Consider the following 19,968-nt stretch of genomic DNA (forward strand, 5'->3'; position numbering starts at 1 on the left):
TCTTTAACCCCTGAAGGGGAGGAAGGCCCACACCAGGTTCAGAAAAACGTTCCTTTGCTTCATCCTTTGCATCACATGCTCCTTTCTCCTTTTTCCTGGAGTGAATGGCAAACCCAGCAAAACAATGCCTAATATTTTCTATCAAAGCAGCAGAGATTCTCATACATACATGACACTGATGCATAGGGATCCTGACTTATGAGGGTTCTGTTTAAGACTGGCTGACTCTAGCGTAGTACAAAAATGACACACAGCAGTAGGAATTGCACTTTCATTCATCTTTTCCCAGGCTAGTATTATGTCATATGGTCTCTCAAGAGTCTGGGCAAAAAGAACCACAGCTTGATTACACAGAGGGAAACAACTGATATCATAAAGCACTGTGTTGCTAAGTGTGATGTTCAAGAGGCTACTTCAGGTGCATTAAATGCATTTGGTACTTGATATTTTCACCATACATGGGATGGATGTGTCCCTTAGAAGTTAAAGAACAATGGTAGGAGAGGAACATCTGAAAGGCCCATGATCACATCTTTAAAACACAACACAAATATTTAACCCACTCTGATTCAGACTGAATGATGGAAAGGGATATAGAATTTTGTACATAGAACAATTTGCATTTAGTAATAGGGGAATACTTAATAAAATAAACTTTATATTCAAGAAGAACTATAAAAAGACGGTATAAGAGCATTCCTTATTTAATAACATTCATTAGTGTCTAGACAAATGTTTTACCTGTTATAAATTTATACACACCTCAAAACCTTTCAAAGATAGAGAACCCTAGCTCACTTAGGCTCTTATAAATTCCTTTTATCATATCTCAGAGCTCTAAAATATGAAAAAAGTCAAAATTAATAATTATGACTATGCTGTCTAGAGTTCCAAGTCTCCGACTTTAACAGTAGTTGTATATGACAGATATTATCTCCAATTTCCATTTTTAAATGAGCTGAAATGTAGAATAACAGCAATTATGCAACATTTAGTATGATTTCTGATACACTACAAAATGAAAAACAAACAACCAAGTACAAACTTTGTGATTTAGCTGAAAACATGTAGACTGTATTTGGGGATATAACACTTTAATCACAAAATATCTGCAAACACATTTATGCACAAGGCCAGCGTTTTTCTAGTTTTAAAAGTATTGACATATGCCTTTGACAAATGAATTAAGCACATATGAAAACTGTTTCACAGATAAATAAAAAATATTAATATATACCTACATACATTCATTCTTTCTTGTTATCAGTCATTAACAGTAAGCCATTCAAACAGATGAAAATTTGTGTGTTATTTTTATTTACCAAGCCAAAGGTTTCTGGGATGAGATTTTATATATGTTATTTAAGCTTTTCCAGAAGTAAAGATTTTGCAGAAAAATACTGTGTTGTGGTTCATGCCTGTCATGCATTAAATACCAGGAGTCAGGGAATGATAGCAGAGGAATCACTGAATTTTAAGACAGCCTAAGCTACATAGTGATATCAGTCCAACTGGAGCTGCATAGTCAGATCCTGCCTCTGAGAGCAAAAATAAATAAATATTAAAAGTTCTGCGAGTATTAGACCTAGTTTTCAACATATGCTCAGTGCATGTCAGTTAGATTGACAATAGGTGTCAAGAAAGAAGTCTTCAATTTTTGCTTTTGTTTTCTTGGCATTGGTGGTGTTTTAACGAAAAAAGTCCAAGTTGGAGAATTATATTTCGGTGTCTTCATTATATGCCAAGGATCTTCCAGAGGTAGGAATTACACAAATAATTTAAGTATCTCTAATTGTGACCTATCAGAAGATATTCTTGTGCACAAAACCCACCTAGACAATGTAGAACTTTGGTTGGTTTCTGTGCTTTGGAAGTCATAGAAAATCATATAGTGAAATGCTATGAGCTAATTCTCTTGTATCCTGTAAATATTTGTCACTCATATTCATTTAATAAAATGTTGATTGGCCAGTAACCAGGCAGAAAGTGTAGGCAGAGTGACCAGACTCAGATTATTCTGGGAAGAAGAAAGTCAGAGTCAGTTACCAGTCAGATGCAGGGGCAAAAAAGATGACAATGCCTTATTGAGAAAAGGTACCAAGCCATGTAGCTAAACATAGAAAAGAATTATGGGTTAATTTAAGTAGTAAGGCATAGTTGATAATAAGCCTGAGTTAATAGGCCAAATAGTTTATAACTAATATAAGCCTCTGTGTGTTTCTTTGGGACTGAATGGTTGTACGAACTAACAGGACATAAACTTCTGTCTACAAATGGCTCCCAAACTTTTGACAAAAATTTTCACATAGAGCCTGAGAAAGCTTTGAAAAAAGGGGATTCCAGACAGACAAGAACAGAGTCAAGTGCAACTTCTTCATTGCTGTCTTTACTCTGGAGAGCTCTGTTTGCTATTGGCCAGCGGATGTGCGGCTCCTTTAAAAGAGGCTTCCTGACTCAGAAACAAAAATCTCACAACTCTTTTAAGAGACTCTGCTACCAAACACTTAAATTGTGTTTACGAATGTTGCGGGAGGTCCTTCCGCTCCTCCAGCCTATAGCCGCTGAGATAGCAGCCCATTGGGGCATGGTCTCTCTCCCTTTAAAAAAGCCGCCACTTCCCTCTCCTCTCTCTTTTCACTTCCTGCTCTGCTGGTGACTAGACTCCCTTCCTGCTTGTGCAGAGGGCTGTTGTCTGGGACGGAGATCTGTAAGTTTTTTTCCCCTTTAAATAAATATCACCCTATTAATCATAATTCCAAACTGGTGTGGCATTGTTAGTGACTTACGCCTTCATATGAGCAGTCAGCATCAGGCTTCTTAATGGTGGCAGTGACTTAGAAACTCAACAGAGTTATGATAATAAGTGTGGCTCCCACCAGTACCTCTGTCATGAAGCTAGCTAGACTCCCACAAAGCTAAGTAATGAGGTGAAGCCAGCTGCCAAAAAAACCGCTTTAATCACAGCCATGCTGATTAGCAGATTAAAGACTCATGTGGTCAGAAAAGGAGATATACAGTAAAGACAGATTCAGACCCCCCCCCCCAAAAAAACCCTCTAAACAGTTTACAGTGTGTTTAAAAATATATGATTGCTTGGGAGAGAAAGGATAAGGGAGAGAGAAAGTCCTTTTAAAAAAAAAGAAATAGAGTAGTTGTGTGTGATGTCACACACCTTTAGTACTTGGGAGGCAGAGGCAGTCGGATTTCTGTGAGATTGAGGCCAGACTAGTCTGCAGATTGAGTTCCAGGACAGCTAAAGATGCACAGAGAAACCCTGTCTCAAAAAGCAAAATTAAAAATAAAAGAAACAGTAAAAATAAATGTCACATAAAGTTATAAAATACACAGTGAATATAGATTCTGTATATTATTGTGTTGTCTTTGAATTATTTGACTGCTGAGGAAGGAGCAATAGCTACTAATAGACATTTAAACAAAATACTGCTGGATTAATTTAACCTATTTATTTTAAAAATGCCTTGATTTCAAAATTTAAGTCAGAAGATATGTTACCCTGGAAAAGAGGTTTTGCTTTTGTTTCCACAGGAAATGAGAGGCTGTGGATTCATTCTGGGTTAAGAAAAATAATGTTTGATTGAGAAATACCACCAGAAAAATCTCCAATAGGAACGAATCCCCCAGATGATCCAACATTTCAGAGCACCTCTGTTGCAGTTTCCTCTGAGTTCTACATCCAGAACATCCTCAAGACTGCTGACTGAGAGGATCCAGCCTTGAAGAACACTCCAATCAGGACTTAACCATAATCTTAAATTTTCTTTGGGTCCCCAAAAGGTTATCAGTAACCCCAATCAGCAAGAAGTAGTTTAAAAATCTATGCCCACACTGCCAAAAAAAATTGGTTTTTTTTTTTTTTTTTTGTTTAAAGTGTTGCTTACAAGTTACTATGAATAATTGTCAGGACAAAAGTAAAAAAAATAAGACATTAGATTCTGAGTTTTTGTTCTGAAAACAAAGGGGTAATGCTATGAGATAATCCTCTTGTACACTGTAATGAAGTCACTCATATCAGTTTAATAAAATGCTGACTGGCCAGTAGCCAGGCAGGAAGTGTAAGTGGGGCAACCATATTAAGAGAGTCCTCAGAAGAAAGGCAGAGAGTCAGCCATCAGCCAGACACAGAGAAAGCAAAATGAGAATATCTTACTGAGAAAAGGTACCAAGACACATGGCTAAGCATAAACAAGAATTATAGATTAATTTAAGTTGTAAGAGCTAGTTAAAAATAACCTTGAGCTAATAGATCAACAAATTTATAATTAATATAAGTGTTTTATTGGTATTAAACTGCTACAGGACCAAGTGGGACATTACTTCCATCTACATAGCAAAACCTTTTAATTTTAAAACTTCTACTTTTCATATGATATTATAGTAAATAAATCTGAAGCCCCACAAATAAATCAAAAAAAAATTGGAGCATGGAGACCATGGGAGAGAGTTGAAAGGGAGAGGAGAGGAGAGGAGGGGAGCAGAGAAAAATGTATAGCTCAATAAAATCAATTTTGGAGGACTTGGAGACCAATGTGTAACTAGTGGAAAGAATTATGAGCTTGCAATTATAAAACAAATAATTGAAAGAAAAACATTGAGTCCCAAGGCCAAAACTCAATCTCTTCATGGAGATTACTGGAGCATCTGACTCCTGTAAGACTGAGAAGCACAGTAGAAGCACTGGGGTATCCTGGTCCTCAGCTAGTCCAGTTCTATTAGAGATAAAGGAAGTGAAGTGCATTCCTCCTTCCTGAATTTTCAACGCCAATACAAGTTGAAAGTAGCATCATTCTTTCTTCCTGAAAAGGAACTCAGGTCTTATAACATCCTCCTTCTAGTAGATAAATGGATTTCAGGCTTGAATGAGCATGTGTTCTGAACTGTGGCCGCATAGTCATCTTCTGGAATGCCTTTAAAGATGCCTACTTTAAGGCAAGTGAAGGAAACTTGCAGAGGAAAGCAACAGAGGAGAAAACAGAAATAATAAAGCCCACTGCTGAAGCGACAATGTTTTACTAAAAGCTCAAAACAGCCTGTAAATGATGCCCTTTTTACAAAGTTAATCAGGTAGTCTTCATGTGGCTTCAGTCTGTGGGTGATCTAAAGCAAGTGTCTTCTATCCAACCCTATGGGCAATTAACTTCTGCTCTGAATTATTTAGTCTCTGGCATTTCACCTTAATTTTTTAGCTGTTTTCATGATTTGCTTGCCTTGTCGGTCCTTGCATCCTATGTTTGCTACATGTGTATTTCTCAGCAATTTTCATTGCTATATTAAAATTCCTGAGATTAAAAGAATAAGACATACAGCCTCAAGAAAAGATACAAGCAGAATGGAGGCAAAAGACACTCCTGTTTCTTATCATGAAAAATGAATGACACTCACAGTAATCAATACAGTCAAAATAAATTAATGAAAGGTCAAAGGATGATAACAGAATCCTGAGAGAGATCTACAAAAACAAAAATAGTGTGAGAAAACTAATGAAGCTGGGGTAGTGTTAACTGACAAGCCACAGAATGAAGAACAGGGCCCCTTGTCAAAAAATTACCCAGGAAACAGTTTGCTTTCCAGATGAGAATTCCATAGCAGAACTCCATAGCTCAGAAGTACTAAATGGCTTGCCCTAGGCTAAACATTGGTCAGGCAGAACCAGAACTAAAAGCAGTTTGCTGGTTCCACATCCCTGGCCCTTACTATTGAAACCATATTTTTAATAGATGAAATTTAGAAGAAAGTAGTTTAAATTTGCAAAGGGCTTTCTCCAGTAGCATGGGAGAAAAAAGAATGCTAAGAGCATATTTCAGGAATCCATGGTCTACTAAGATATTTATTATATAGACAATACAGTTTATAGATTTTTGTGTCACTTTGATCTTTGTCATATTCTTCCCTCAAGCCTGGTTGTGTCTTTACTAGACTTCCAAGAAGAGCAGGGGGGAAAAAAAGACTGAAAAAATAATAGTACACATTGGCAAGTGCTAACCATTATAAAGGAAATCTTGAAGAAACACTGAATTTAGAACGCTAAAACAGTGTATGGCACATTCTGAACTTCACCAACTTATAAGACACTTAATTAACAGCTGTACCTAATTGTCATGGTTTTGACATGAGGTCTCATGCTGCTCAGGTTGGTTTCAAACACACTAATCACCAAGGACAACCATAAACTACTCATCCTCCTGCCCCCACCTCCTGGGATTGGCATTACCGATGTGCACCACTATTCTTTGTCTATGTGGTGTTGGGCATAGAAGCCAGAGCTTCATGTATGCTTGTCAAGCCCTCTACCAACTGAGCAACATTCCCAGCCTGACTATCCTGACTTGTGACAAACAGTAATGAAGTTTCCCCAGTTGTAGCGGCTGAATTCATCCGCTGAAAGGGGAAAAAGAACAAATGTTAAGCTGGAGCTGTATCTAGAAGAGGCAAGTCCAGCAGGCAGAACCTAGAAAGTGAATCCAATAAGCTAAATTGCCTGATGATGAGTCACAAGTGAGTTCGAATCACTGACCTCTGCAAGAAAGACCACAGGGAGCTGGCTGTCAACAGATGGCTGAGCCCTGGACCACATGGAGACAATGTTGAGTCAGACTTCACCTGAAGTCATAATTTTCTGGAGTTCACAAGCCCTTCTTCTCCACAGCTGAGCTCCTTCCCTTTATTGGTTCTATATGTCAATGAACCACGCTGATGGAAGATCACTGACTTCAGAAGGAACGTATTTCATTGCTTTCTTAGAAAAAAATCAGTGTAAGAATTACCTGGCCAGGAAATTGTGTGGGAAAAAAGCAGGCTGTAAAGTTCAAGTACCAAGGATGCCTTAGGCAGAGAGGCTGGCAAGCATCCTACACTTCACTATAATAAATCAAGCTGTTCTGTTGATGTTGTTATTGTTACTGTTGTTGCTTTGTGGGAGTGAGGGTTTATTGCTTCTGAGCTGCAGTAACTATCATGCCTGTGGCAATCTCAGAGGCTTAACATAGCTTGATCCCTCATTGTCAATAGGAAAAGCCTTGCATTGACCAGCAGAGTAGCAAGTTTTTGAGGTTTAGATTAGTATTGTTCCTTTCAGAACAGCAGTAAATGCTCTCAACTTGCCTCCACCCCAATGAATTCCTAGAACTATTTAATTTTTTACAAAAATAATTGTGTTCATAAATACATGAGATATTATACACTTGAAAGCATTGGAATTAGTAGGTAATTATTAGGATTCTATAGATAAACAATTTTGCCCCAAGTTCTTTGGCTGCATATTATTATTTATTTTACCTTCACAAAGATGCTTCCTTGTGACCACTTCTGAACATGTCTGGAATATATTCGATTTTTATTACTTTCATTATTATCTTATTCCAATCCACCAGTACTTCCCACCTAGATCACTAACTTTTCCACTTGTATTCATTACTAACTCTAGGTGCTTTAGAACAAGCGTCATTTTTGTTTGTCTCAGTTGCTATCTGTGGCTAGCTTACATCAGGTCTATTCTGAGTCTCAACAAGAAACTCATGGCTCCCTAGACATGTTATGTCTCTGCATTATGACTAACACAGAGACAACAGGTCAAGGAAAACCAGGCAAGCACTTCTAAACATCTGGATCAGGTCATATCCACTTGCCATTGGCCACACTAGTCACATGACCAATCCTAATATCCATCTCACAAAATATCATATTGCCCCAATGATCTAATAGGGGAGGGTGCAAACATACAAATAAGGCTAACAGCTTACTGCCCCAAACCAGAGAGAGCTTTTCAGTGAACACGCTGTTTTTCTCCTATTACTATTTAGTGGCTTCATTATCATATAAATAAATATGCTCAGTAGGGCTCTCTCAACAGGAGCAAACTCTGCCTTTCCAACCTTATCCCTTACTTTATTCTACCATTGCCAAACTCTAGTCATAGCAGTCTTGTTTTAACAAACGCTGTCCTAAATTAGATATATTATCATAATTTCTTCACTGTCTAGAATAACTAGCCTTCCTTTTTCCTTTAGCCAAACAGAGCTGAAGGATGTCCCTTCAGGAGGAAAAAAAAAGTTTTCAATCAACAAGACAGGGTAAAATCTTCCTTTAGCTCACTTATCAATCTATCAACCTGTGATCTCAAGAGAAACAAAACCAAAGCCTAAAGAAACAAAGATATATGGCAGAGGATTTATTTTGGATCATGTAATTATGAAGGTTGTTTTAGTTGGGTTTTTGTTGTAATGAAACACTGATCAAAACCAACTTCTGTAGGAAAGGTTTATTTCATCTTACAAGTTGTAGTCTATCATTCTGGAAAGCCAGGGCAGGGACCTGGAGGCAGTAACAAATGCAGATGCCATGGAGAAATATTGTTTACTGGCTTGTTTCTCAAGACTTGCTCAGTCTGTTTTCTTATTTTTTTATTTTATTTTTATTGTGTTGTATATTTTTCTTCACTCCCTTTCATCTGCTCTTCCCTTCTACTCTCTCCACTGACGCCCACACTTTGAATTTACTCAGGACAACTTGTCTCTTTTTTCCTTCCTATGTAGATTCATGTATGTCTCTCTTAGAGTCCTCTTTGTTGTCTAAGTTCCCTGGGGTTGTGGAGTGTGGGCTGGATTTTCTTTGCTTTATTTCTGAAAGCCACTTATGAGGGAGTATATATTATATTTGTCTTTCTAGGTCTGCGTTGCATCACTCAGTATGTTTGTTCTAGATCTATCCATTTGCCTGCAAATTTCAAGATACCACAAAAACATGTGCTCAGCAAATGTTCATAGCAACATTGTTTGTCATAAACAGAACCTGGAAACAACCCAAATGCCTCTCGGCCAAAGAATGGATAAGGAAAATATGGTACATTTACAAAATGGAGCACTACACAGCAGAGAAAAATAATGACATTTTTGAAATTTGCTGGTAAGGTATCATTATATTTTATCTCCTGTTGGCTAACTCTTACATCTTGATTTAACCCATTTCTATTGATCTGTGTTCACCATGTGGTCATGGCTTACCAGGAAAGATTTAGCATGTCTGATCTGGTGTCTCCATGGGGGCTCTCTCACACTGCTTTCTTCCTCCCAGAGTTCAGTTTTGTCTCCCTGCTTACCTAAGTTCTGCCCTATTACCAGGCCCATAGCAGTTTCTTTATTAACCAATGAAAGCAACACAAATACAGAAGGATCCCCTACGCCAACTGTTGACGCTTATGCTAGAGAGGATGTGGGGTAAGGGGAAATACTCCTCTATTGCTTGTAGGAATGCAAACTTGTACAGCTGCTTTGTAAATTGGTGTGGCAATTTCGCAGAAAATTAGGAAACAACGTACCAGCAATACCACTTTTGGGTATATTCCCAAAGGATGCTCAATCATCACAAGGACATGAGCTCAACTATATTCAGTCTGCTTCTTACAGTACCCAAGACCACAAACTCGGGTTTAGAACCTTTCACCATGAACTGAAACCTCCCACATCAATCATCAATCAAGAAAATGCACTACACCTTGTCCATGAGCCATACTGGTGGGGGCATTTTCTCAATTGAGAGCCCATCTTCCAAAATGACTCTAGCTCAAGTTGACATAAAACTAGCCAACAGAAAGGCTGAGAATTCCCAAGACAATCTATTTGCAAATTAGAAAATGAAGAAAGCCAACATGACAGCATAGTCCAGTTCCAAAAGCCACAAGACTATGAAAGTCAACAGCATGACTCATTCTGAGGCTGACGGCTGGACAAACCAATGCCTGTTGATACAAATTTAGAAAACTACTGTAAATGTTTTAGATCAGAGTAAGATATTGAACAGAGCCAGATAAACTCTATGGCTATAGGGTTAGAGTTGAGCTGAAGGTAAAGGGATATTAGGACTGGGTCTAGGCAGATTGATGTAGAGCAGGACCAGATGAGCAAACATGAGATTAGCAAGGCAGCCATTACAATAGGCTACATCAACACCAAGACCTGGACAAGCAGAAGGTTCTGGAATGATTGGGAGTTCTTTGCCTATCACACACTAAGGCAAGCATTAAGTGGTCATATGATGAGTTGGTGAATTTTGGGTTCAGTATGGGGCCCAGATGAACACCATACCTTTTTCTCACTGTGCTGTTTCTGATGGATTCTTCACCCTGAATTTTCTGACATGATTACTATATGCCCCATACCCCTTGAATCCCACTCCACCCCAATATGTTTCTAGAATGACATCATTTGTACACTAAGGAATAACATATATCAATCTGTGACACAGGGGTGATGATGAACAGTGACATCTAGGCATCTACTGCATCCACCCAGGCACAGATTTATCCTCCAGCATCCTTATAAAATAGTGTCTCCCAGGCACAGAAAGAAATATAAAACCACTGTTTTACACAATATGGAGTAACCTAGAGCAGAACACAACTTGATATCAACAAAAGCAAATGCCAAAATACCTAGAGTACTTATGTATAAGAAAAAAAGGGCAGGAACTCCTCTATGGCTTGAATAAATCTCCAAGGCTTATTTGTCAAAAGCTTGGCCATCACTGTATAATATTGGGAAGTGAGAGCTAATGGGGACCAGTTCCTAAGCAAAGGGAATTCCAACCCTTCTGTTCTTCTTTGACCCTGTCTAACCATTTTTCTTTCTTGACAAAAGCAAGAAAGTTTGCACCAGATGACAAACGCTGAGTTTTGGACTTCAATCTCTTCAGATGAATGAGAAAAAAAGTATTTCTGTTTATTAAATTACCCAGGCTGTAGCCTTCTGTTACAGGAGTCCAAACCAGACGGAAACAACGCCTGTGTGCTAGGAGAAACAGAGAAATCCTTAGATTACCAGTCAGTTGGGAATATCTGCCTCACTCAGTCCACTGCTCCAAATACCAGTCTTTTTAAAAAGCATTACACAGATGTGCTTAGAAATTATGTTTTCCAACTTACCTGGGTCTCCCTATGTCATACAAATCAACGTTTAGTATATTATTTCATAGCTCCAATGTTTTTGCCCAGTATTCAGGAGACATATATACAGGATGAATTATGGCAGTAAAATAATATCACAAATGCAAACATGAATACAAACATATGGGTCTCAATATGATTTCTTAAGCTCCCATAGATAAACACATATGCTTATTCTTTAATGACCTTTTCGCTTCAGTTTACTCTTTCAATACTTCTTTGCTGGTGAAACTAAAGCCCTGTGTTTACATCTCAGCTCTACCATCTCCTAGCTATGTGTGTTGATCTTAATCTTTCTATGTCTTCATTCAGCTACAAAATAGTATTTCCTGCTTTTCAGAATGGACCATGCAGATTAAATGTGCTTGGACAAATATTCAAGCCATTGTCACCTTCTCTATCATTCTTGCCTAGCTATCAGGCCTGAATATCTCTATTTCTATAGCCCAGCTCCACTGAATGCAACTATTGCATAAGCAAATCTATCTGCTTTTTATTAAAATTTAGAAATCACACTAAGCCCTATTTTGGTTAACTTTTAATAATATCTGATTCAAAGTCTGGACTCCATTGCCCACCAGGCTTCCACTGGCCTCACATGCCAGCTGCACTGCAGTGAACCCCTCTCCATAGTTCTTTCTAAACTCTCTGTCCTGGTTCTCAATCCTCAACTTCTGACACCTCTCCTGGGCTTTGTTGGTAACTTCAGGCCCCAGTCACTACAATCCAGAATCTTTGCAATGACACTCCCATACTTAGAGTGGATCTCTAAGCAAAAGTCCTTAGGGATGAGCAGGTGTGGCTCATGGTGACAGCTTTACTTTTTATAAATTTTTATATACAGAATCAAATTCTAGAGAGGATGTGGAATAGAGGTGTCATAGTTACTGTTAGGGCCCTACAAATCAGATTCTTTGCAGAAAATACCAGGCTAGCATTGCAAGTGGTCTGTCACACCAGAAAAACGCTCATTTCTGAAGCCTGCAGTTCAGTCTCACAGCACAACCTGCACACATGAACTTCCTTTTGTGTTGTCTTTTTTATAAGTTGTAATATTTCTATAAGGACAAAATTCATATCAATATTTCTCCAGTGTGCATGGTAAAACCCTACTGCCAAAGACAACATCTATATATCTTGTTGAACACAAAGGAGTCAAGCTGTTACCCGTACTGATTCGTGTTCATGGTACTAGAAGATACTCTGTATGCAACCAGAGTAGAAATGTATACACCAACCCAGTCTACAATGATGTCTTGCCTGCAAGATACACTGGTGCAATAGTGACAACAAGTTAGTGGGAGTAATCAAGTGATATCTGATTTGAGTTACGGCCTAGTCCTTAAGATGGAATCCATTCCCAATGCTGCATAGGTGGCCAAGTACCTATGAAAATAGACTATGAACCTATGGGGAAACCAAATACTACTTTTATGCTAAAAGAACATAGCAATAAGATAGTTCCTAATGATGTTCCGCTGTGCCAATAGATCAATGTCTCACTTAGCCTTCATCAGAGAAGTTTCCTCCTGAGGGAGATGGGAACTAATAGAGACGCATAGTGGACAATGTGCAGAGGAGTGGGAGACCTTGGAACATTCAGTCATAAATGGAATGTCTTTATCAAACATATGCTTGACTAATGGAGGGCTCTTTGTGTAGCTTTATACCCGGAAATAATTACACAGAAACTGTATTCTTTTAAACACTGCTTGGCCCATTAGTTCTAGCCTCTTACTAGCTAACTCTCACATCTTGATTAACCCATTTCTATTAATGAGTGTAGCACCACGAGGTGGTGGCTTGCCAGAAGGGATCTTGAGCTGCATCCATCTTGGAGAGGAGAGCTATAGCATCTGCTTGACTCAGCTTTCTTTCTCCCAGAATTCTGTCTACTCCGCCTACCTAATTTTCTGTCCTATCAGGGCCAAGGCAGTTTCTTTATTAACCAATGAAAGTAACACATAGACTCTCCTCCATCACCTTTGAAGCTCAGGGAATTCTGTGGAAGAGTCAGCAGTATGTAAAAGGCAGTGGGGATGGAAGGCACCCAGGAATCTGTGCCTTCCAAACATAACAGGGCCAACACAGGTATCAACTCAGAGAGACTGTTGCAGCATGCACCGAGCTCGCACAGGTCAATGCCAGATGGAAATCCAGCACTGAGAGGGAATGTAGATACCACAGTCCCCCACCCCTAACCCAAAAGTTATCTTCAACTGACAACCTTTTACAAAGGAAACATTAGCTTTCTCCAAGGACACTTACTGAGTATACAAAATACATTTAAAGAAGCCACATGTTCAGCAGTAGATGGTAAACAAAAAGCGAACTCCATGGCGTTTTGTCCCATAATGCTTTGCCTAAACATTTTTTAACCTTTTGATTATCAACTATGATTGTAGATTTTGTACTTTTACAAGAACTTTCTTTTCTTTTGTGTGTATGTATGTGTGTAGTCTGAGGTTTTTTGTCCTGCCCAGTTCCTGCAATCATTAAGTCCCAAAGAAATTACACAGAGGTTTACATTAGTTATAAACTGATTGGCCCATTAGCTCAGGCTTCTTATTAACTCTTATAACTTATATTAGCCCATTATTCTTGTCTATGCTAGCCACGTGGCTCTGTACCTTATTCAGCGAGGCAGTCACATCTTGATTCTTCTGTGGATAGGTCAGGAATGTGACCAAGCTTTCCCCTCTTCCCAAAATTCTCCTGTTCTTGTCACCCTGTCTCTACTTCCTGTCTGGCTACTTGCCAATCAGTGTTTTAGCAAAATATAATTGACAGAATACAGGCCACTGTCTCACACCACTTGTGTGATTGTATGTATTTCTCGGGTGTTTTCTTTATATTCCTTTGGTTTTTTTTTCTGTCTATTTACTGTTTTATTCTGGTTGTTTACTTATTAGCAGATTTGTTTTCTAAAGAAAGAGAAAAATTACTTAGTTGGATTGGTGGGGAAATGGAAACCAACTGGAAGGAGATGGAGAGAGGAACCTTATTCAGAATATACTGTATAAAAAATATTCACAATAAAAAAAAAAAGATTTTTCCAGTTTGGGCCCAAACTAGAAATCAATCGGTTGCTGGATTCGGTTTCTGTTCTCCGTTCAAGCAGAGGATTCTGATTTGTGAGTTCACCCCTAAATAAATAACCATCTATTTCTCAAAAGAAAGAAAGAAAGAAAGAAAAAAAGAAAGAAAGGAAGGAAGGAAGGAAGGAAGAAAGGAAGGAAGGAAGAAATCAATCCATGTTATTACATGCATACACTCTTTTTCTTTTAATGTAGGTGATCACTTTGACCTCAAGCTAAGCTTTACGACCGGGAGTTTTGCTAATATTACCAATATATTTATTTGCTTTAGAAATGTTTCTTCTGTGCTGTTTAGTTTCATATGACCATAACGCATTGTTTTAAAAAATAATTAAAAGTTGCTGAGGTGGCTCAGTTGCTAAAAATGCCAAGTCTGATGACCTGAGTTTAATCTCTGGACTGACATAGAAGGATGTGATCAACTCCTGGAAGGTGTTTTCTAATCTACAGATACACATACATATGGTGGCATATGCTTGACCACACACATGCACACATACACACAATGTAATTTTTTTAAACAAAAAAAAGAAGTCCAAAAAAAAAAGGAACTTCATTTATTAACAAACAACCATCCCCAAACTAAGTCCAAACAATAATCTATGCTTTTCTTTTTTGGTAGTAACTGGACTCCAAATGGTCAGTGTTGGTTTTCACAATCTGTCAGACTTTGGCTTTAGACTATTGTTCTAGTCTTTTCTCTTGCCATACCTCCTCACATGTATCTATGTTGCAATTAAACTGTGATTTATTTTATTTATCCTGGGTAAGGATGGTCTCCTATCCCCTTTATGTTCCCAGGACTCCTCAGTTTTCACAAAGGCACTTCTTACTCACTGCCTGTGGTCTCCACAATATTTTAATATGCTTCCAATAAAGAATCCAGCTCTTTTTACTTTAGAGTTTCATGAGAAAACAGCTTGAAGGGCCTGTTCTCTGATCACTATTGAGTCTGAATAAAAAAAAATATAACGAGACTTATTTCAAAATTACCTCCTCTGAGAATATTTCCTAATTTCTACCCATATGGCTTTGCACAAAATATTTTCTCATTCCTATCCATCTTAATCATGTCCATCAGGAGTAGCATGTAAATAAATCCCTGAGATCAGTCTTTGTATTTAACTTATAATGTCCTGTAAATAGAAAACAGACTGGTCTAACTCCATAATTTAATTAAGTTTAATTTTATGGTTGAATAGTATAATCTATAGCAGTCTAATACTTCAGTGAGAATACATATTTTACCTAATACACCCTGGAAGTCAGCAAAGAAGTTTAGCTTGATAATAACACCTAACCAAACATCCTATCGTAGCCATTGATTCTCCCTCTTTGCCCCAAACCCCTTGCACATAGACATCCTCTCTAGCTTTGCTGCCTTAAAAACACGTCTTTCTTTTTCTAAGAGTAAAATTATGTTTTTGTGGGTTTTTTTTCATTTGCTTTCTTTAGTAAATCAAAAGCAGAGCATATGAGCCCACACCTTGTTGACATCACTCCCCACTTCACAGGAAATTTTCTGAGTGCCAGTTTAACAACAGGAGAAATGGGAAATCTACTGTAAAGAGTAAAACAAACTTTCATTGCCAGTGTTCAGCCTTCAAAGGTCAATGCCAATGCTATCTCCTTTGGGAGGTTTTCCCAGCTTCCCTTAAATAGACAGACTCATCTGCTCCTAGCCCCTGAGCATAATACACTCTGCAAGGTTAGAGGGAGAATTAGCAATACACATCCTACATGGAGGAAGAGGAACATTGATGGCTGCTGTGGCACCTGCCTAAAGGTTACTTTGGTTCTCCCTTCCTATTGTTCAGGAAAAATTCTTCAAAGACAACATGGAAATCTTCAAGGTAAAATTACAGAGAAAGAAAGCATGCTCCGAGCAACACTGAAAGTCGATGAAGTGTGAGTGACAGGCACAAGGGTCCTTCCCATTTCTTTGGCTTCTCACCTGTTGGAATGAAACAAGACAAGGGGCAATCTTACTTCACCCAACATCTTTATTTTTATCTTAAAGTTTGCAAGTCTATTCACCTAGTCACAGCACTATAAAGTGATATGACACTACACTGAAGAATTAGACGACTAAAATTGCTTTTATTTTTTAAAAAACTAATCATTACTGTTTCACTTGTAATGATGTCATTCCATGCCACAAGTTTGGCTACATCCAGCTGCTTCCGACTCATACTTGAAACATGGTTTTCATGAGGCAGAACTGAGCTCAAAACAAGGAAATGTTTTACTTCCTGAATGTGTGCATCAATGATAAATTGTCACACTGCTTTATCCTTCGCCAGAAAGCAATGGTTCTAACATTTTAAACACTGATATTTCAAAATATTCTCAAGGAACAGATGACAAGAAATACATCCATTATGGTAACAGAGCCAAGCATAAAAAAAATTGCTGAGGGAAATTGCATCTGGGTGAGTGGTCCCAGATGGTCCTCTTGATGAGCAACCTGTTCTTCCCCAAGCAAACTTATGGTGATGGATCCTAAAGCCCGGAAAGAGAGTGGATGAAGCTCTACCACGCCCTGTGTTCGTGCTTTAGCTGGCATATCACAAAGCACAGCTTTCGACACTCCATTACCCATGCTGCATGACCTGTTATGTCTGACTAATTATGGGCAGAAATGACCCAAGAAGTCCTCTAACTTGCATCAGTAGAAATTCTCCTTTATGTTTATATTGCAGAGTTCAGGATAACAGAAAATTCCTGAGCTGGTATGTACATTTACAATGTTAAAACTCCAAGTCAGGAAAGTCACAGAAATTTGGTCAAATGATTTCTGTTTGTGTAATATAAATAGTCGTGTCTTCTAGCCCCGTGTTCTTAGCAGAAGCCTGTGAAAAGTAGTGTGGCTCCTTTTTACTAATTACTTCTGTTTTCAACACTATGGAAGGTTTTATATCTTGAATCACTGTTCTGATTAAGATTGATAGAACATTTTCCTACAATTCATGTTAAATACATGAGATGCATGTTAAACTACTGAGATGACACACCTAAGAAAATCAATTGAAAAATCCTAAAAGTTAGGTCAACTGGTAACTCTGGGGACATACAAACAAGGGTAGCTTTTCCCTAAGAATCTCAACTGTGTTAATGTGACCTGAAACTTCTAACCTCAGTTTCTTACAGTATCAGGCCCTACAGGAGATTCTTCCGGCACTCCGTCATACACTAAAAGCCCTTCTGTTACCAGATGAGAGAGTAAAGGAATTTGCCTATATTGACTTTGACACCAGATAAAAGTAAAAAATGAACCAGCCCTGATCATTTGAGACATGGTCCTCAAATCAACTTTTACCCCACATTCGCCAATTAGTATCTGTCCCTTCACATTCGTTGTAGCAGACTTCACAATAAACAGTTAATGTAGACAATCTAAGTTCAACCTATATGACATTGTTGGGAAAATTAATAAAAGAAGTTCATATACAAAGGAATGTCACTCAGCCCTGGGAAGGCCTTGACTTTTCAGATCACCTAGGAGAAACTAAAGGGCATTATGCTAAGTGAAACAAGTCAGAAACCCAAAGAAAAATATTTGTGATCAATATTATTAGAATGTGGAATCTAAACAAAAACTTCAAATGCACTAAAACCATAATAATCAAAGGCAGGGGACAGCCAATGGGAAAGTATAAAACAGAGGGAAAGAGTGGCAGACTCATAAGATGAGCAAGAATCTACTCTACAACCTGATAGTATAGGTCATTAAGTTGTGCTTTGTGGGTTAAATCGATTTACAACCAATAAAACTTGAAGTCTGAACTAAACCCATTTGCATACAAACAACATCGAAGGAGGGTCAGTAAGAAATAGGTGGGGGGTATGTTTGTGTGTGTGTGTGTATATGCATGCTATATGTGCATAAAAATAATGAAGAAGAAGTCATGAATTTGAGAGGGAGTGGTGGCAAATGGAAGGAATTGGAGGAAAAAGAGAAAGGTGTGGAAATGATACAAACATATTATTTATGTATAAAATTCCTTTTAATAATTTTATTTACATTGGTGTTTTACCTCCTGCTATGTCTGTGTGAGAGTGTTAGATCTTGGAGCTGCAGTGAGTTATGATCTGCCATGTGGTTGTTGGGATTTAAACCTTCATCTTCTGGAAGGGAGTAGTCAGCGTTCTTAATGACTGAGCCATATCTCTAGACCTTAAAATTCTTTAAAAATTGAAATTCAAATAAAAAACATAAAAGCATGAACAAGTAATATGCCATATTGTAGCTAGATTTAATGAAGTTATAAACTAATTTATTAGAAAACAATAAATAAACATTTGATCATTAACTTTGTAAAATATTAAGCAGCAAGTTATTGCATAATTAAATCAAATACAAAATATAAAAACTAAAAATGAGATTGGATTGACAGCAATTGTGATAATGCCTAATTAGAGATACAGGAAAAGATTTTTAAAAATCAGAGATAGACAATACTTGAAGGTTTAAACAAAAAGTGAGAACTTCTAATAACTTTGAAAGGCCTTCAAAGAGAGCAAGTGCAATATATCTTGAGCAGCAAATATCACACTGAATTCACTTTCAGACACAGTAATAGGACTGAAAATGACAAAGAAAAACAAGCTTCCTTGAAAAAATAGATCACCTGCAAAGGAATGGAAAAGGAATGTCTACTGGCTCCATCAGAAAGAAAATCAGAAAAAAAAATACCTTTTACTCTCAGTTGTATTTCAAGCAAAAGTGCCTTCCAGGAGCTAAGGGGAGACAAAGACAGACAGTATCAGACAAAATAGAGCCAAGTGTGTGTATAAACAAAGTAACATGTGAATGTAGATTCTATATGGTGTATGCTTGACATGAAGGAGAGGCTCTACATGGGAGTCTGACATGCCCAGAGGAACAGTATAACAAACCTATGAACCTAATGAAGCAGCTGCTGACTACATAGAACTAAGAAATCGATGTCTGATTGACGGTCATGTATAGGGTGACACTAAAACTAGATAGATAGAGATAGAGATAGAGATGATATATTGCTGAGTATAAGATCTGTACATAGACCTTGAGGACTGGTTTTTCTAATATTGTAAACAAATCCCCACAAATATTGCTCGTTTGACTTCATCTGGTTGATGAATAAAAGAAGGAAAGTGGTAAGATATATATCACGAAATTGGCGTTTGAGAAGTCAAACTTCCCCCTAAATACTTAAAATGCTTTGCTATGATTCCAGAAGAGATTTCTGCTCCTTTCAAGCTGAATTTTATTCTCGTTCTCCGTACCAAGAGCAAGACTAGGTAACTTACACAGACACACACACAGTCACACAGAGAGAGAGAGAGAGAGAGAGAGAGAGAGAGAGAGAGAGAGAGAGAGAGAGAGAGGGAGGGAGGCAGCAGCAGCAGGGGATAAAATGGTTTGCACACTGTCTCCTGTCTCCACTTCTTACTTGTCCTAAGTGGACATTGTCCATTACACGGCACCCTGTGGCCAGGCCCCTTGTCATCTCAGAGTCCTTCTCAAGTGCTCCAGACAGCCATTATCAGTCAATCAGAGCTATCACTGGACATCAGGCCTTGCTGCCTTTCCCGGGTTAATGGCTAACAACTTTGCCTTCTACAGCAATGGCCCTTGATTGCTTCTTTCCTTCATTGTTAGAGAAATGCCACTTTACTTTTTGTCTTAAACACAGTCCTTTACCTCTTGCTGCTGGCGAAGAGTAAAAAGCTAGAAACAAGTGTTAATAACTGTTAGATGTTCATTTTGGCTTCCACAAACTGGCGTACTTTATTATGAAATTTCATGTATGTATATAATATACATGGATCATCTTCAGTCCCCTATTATGATATTTTGGCCCTCACTGCTCTCCTTTCTTCTACCTCAATATACTTTCGTGTATTATCTCCATTTTCTTTTTAATTATTACA

Source organism: Microtus ochrogaster, linkage group LG4 (genome assembly GCF_000317375.1).
Source record: "Microtus ochrogaster isolate Prairie Vole_2 linkage group LG4, MicOch1.0, whole genome shotgun sequence".
Lineage (NCBI taxonomy): Eukaryota > Metazoa > Chordata > Mammalia > Rodentia > Cricetidae > Microtus > Microtus ochrogaster.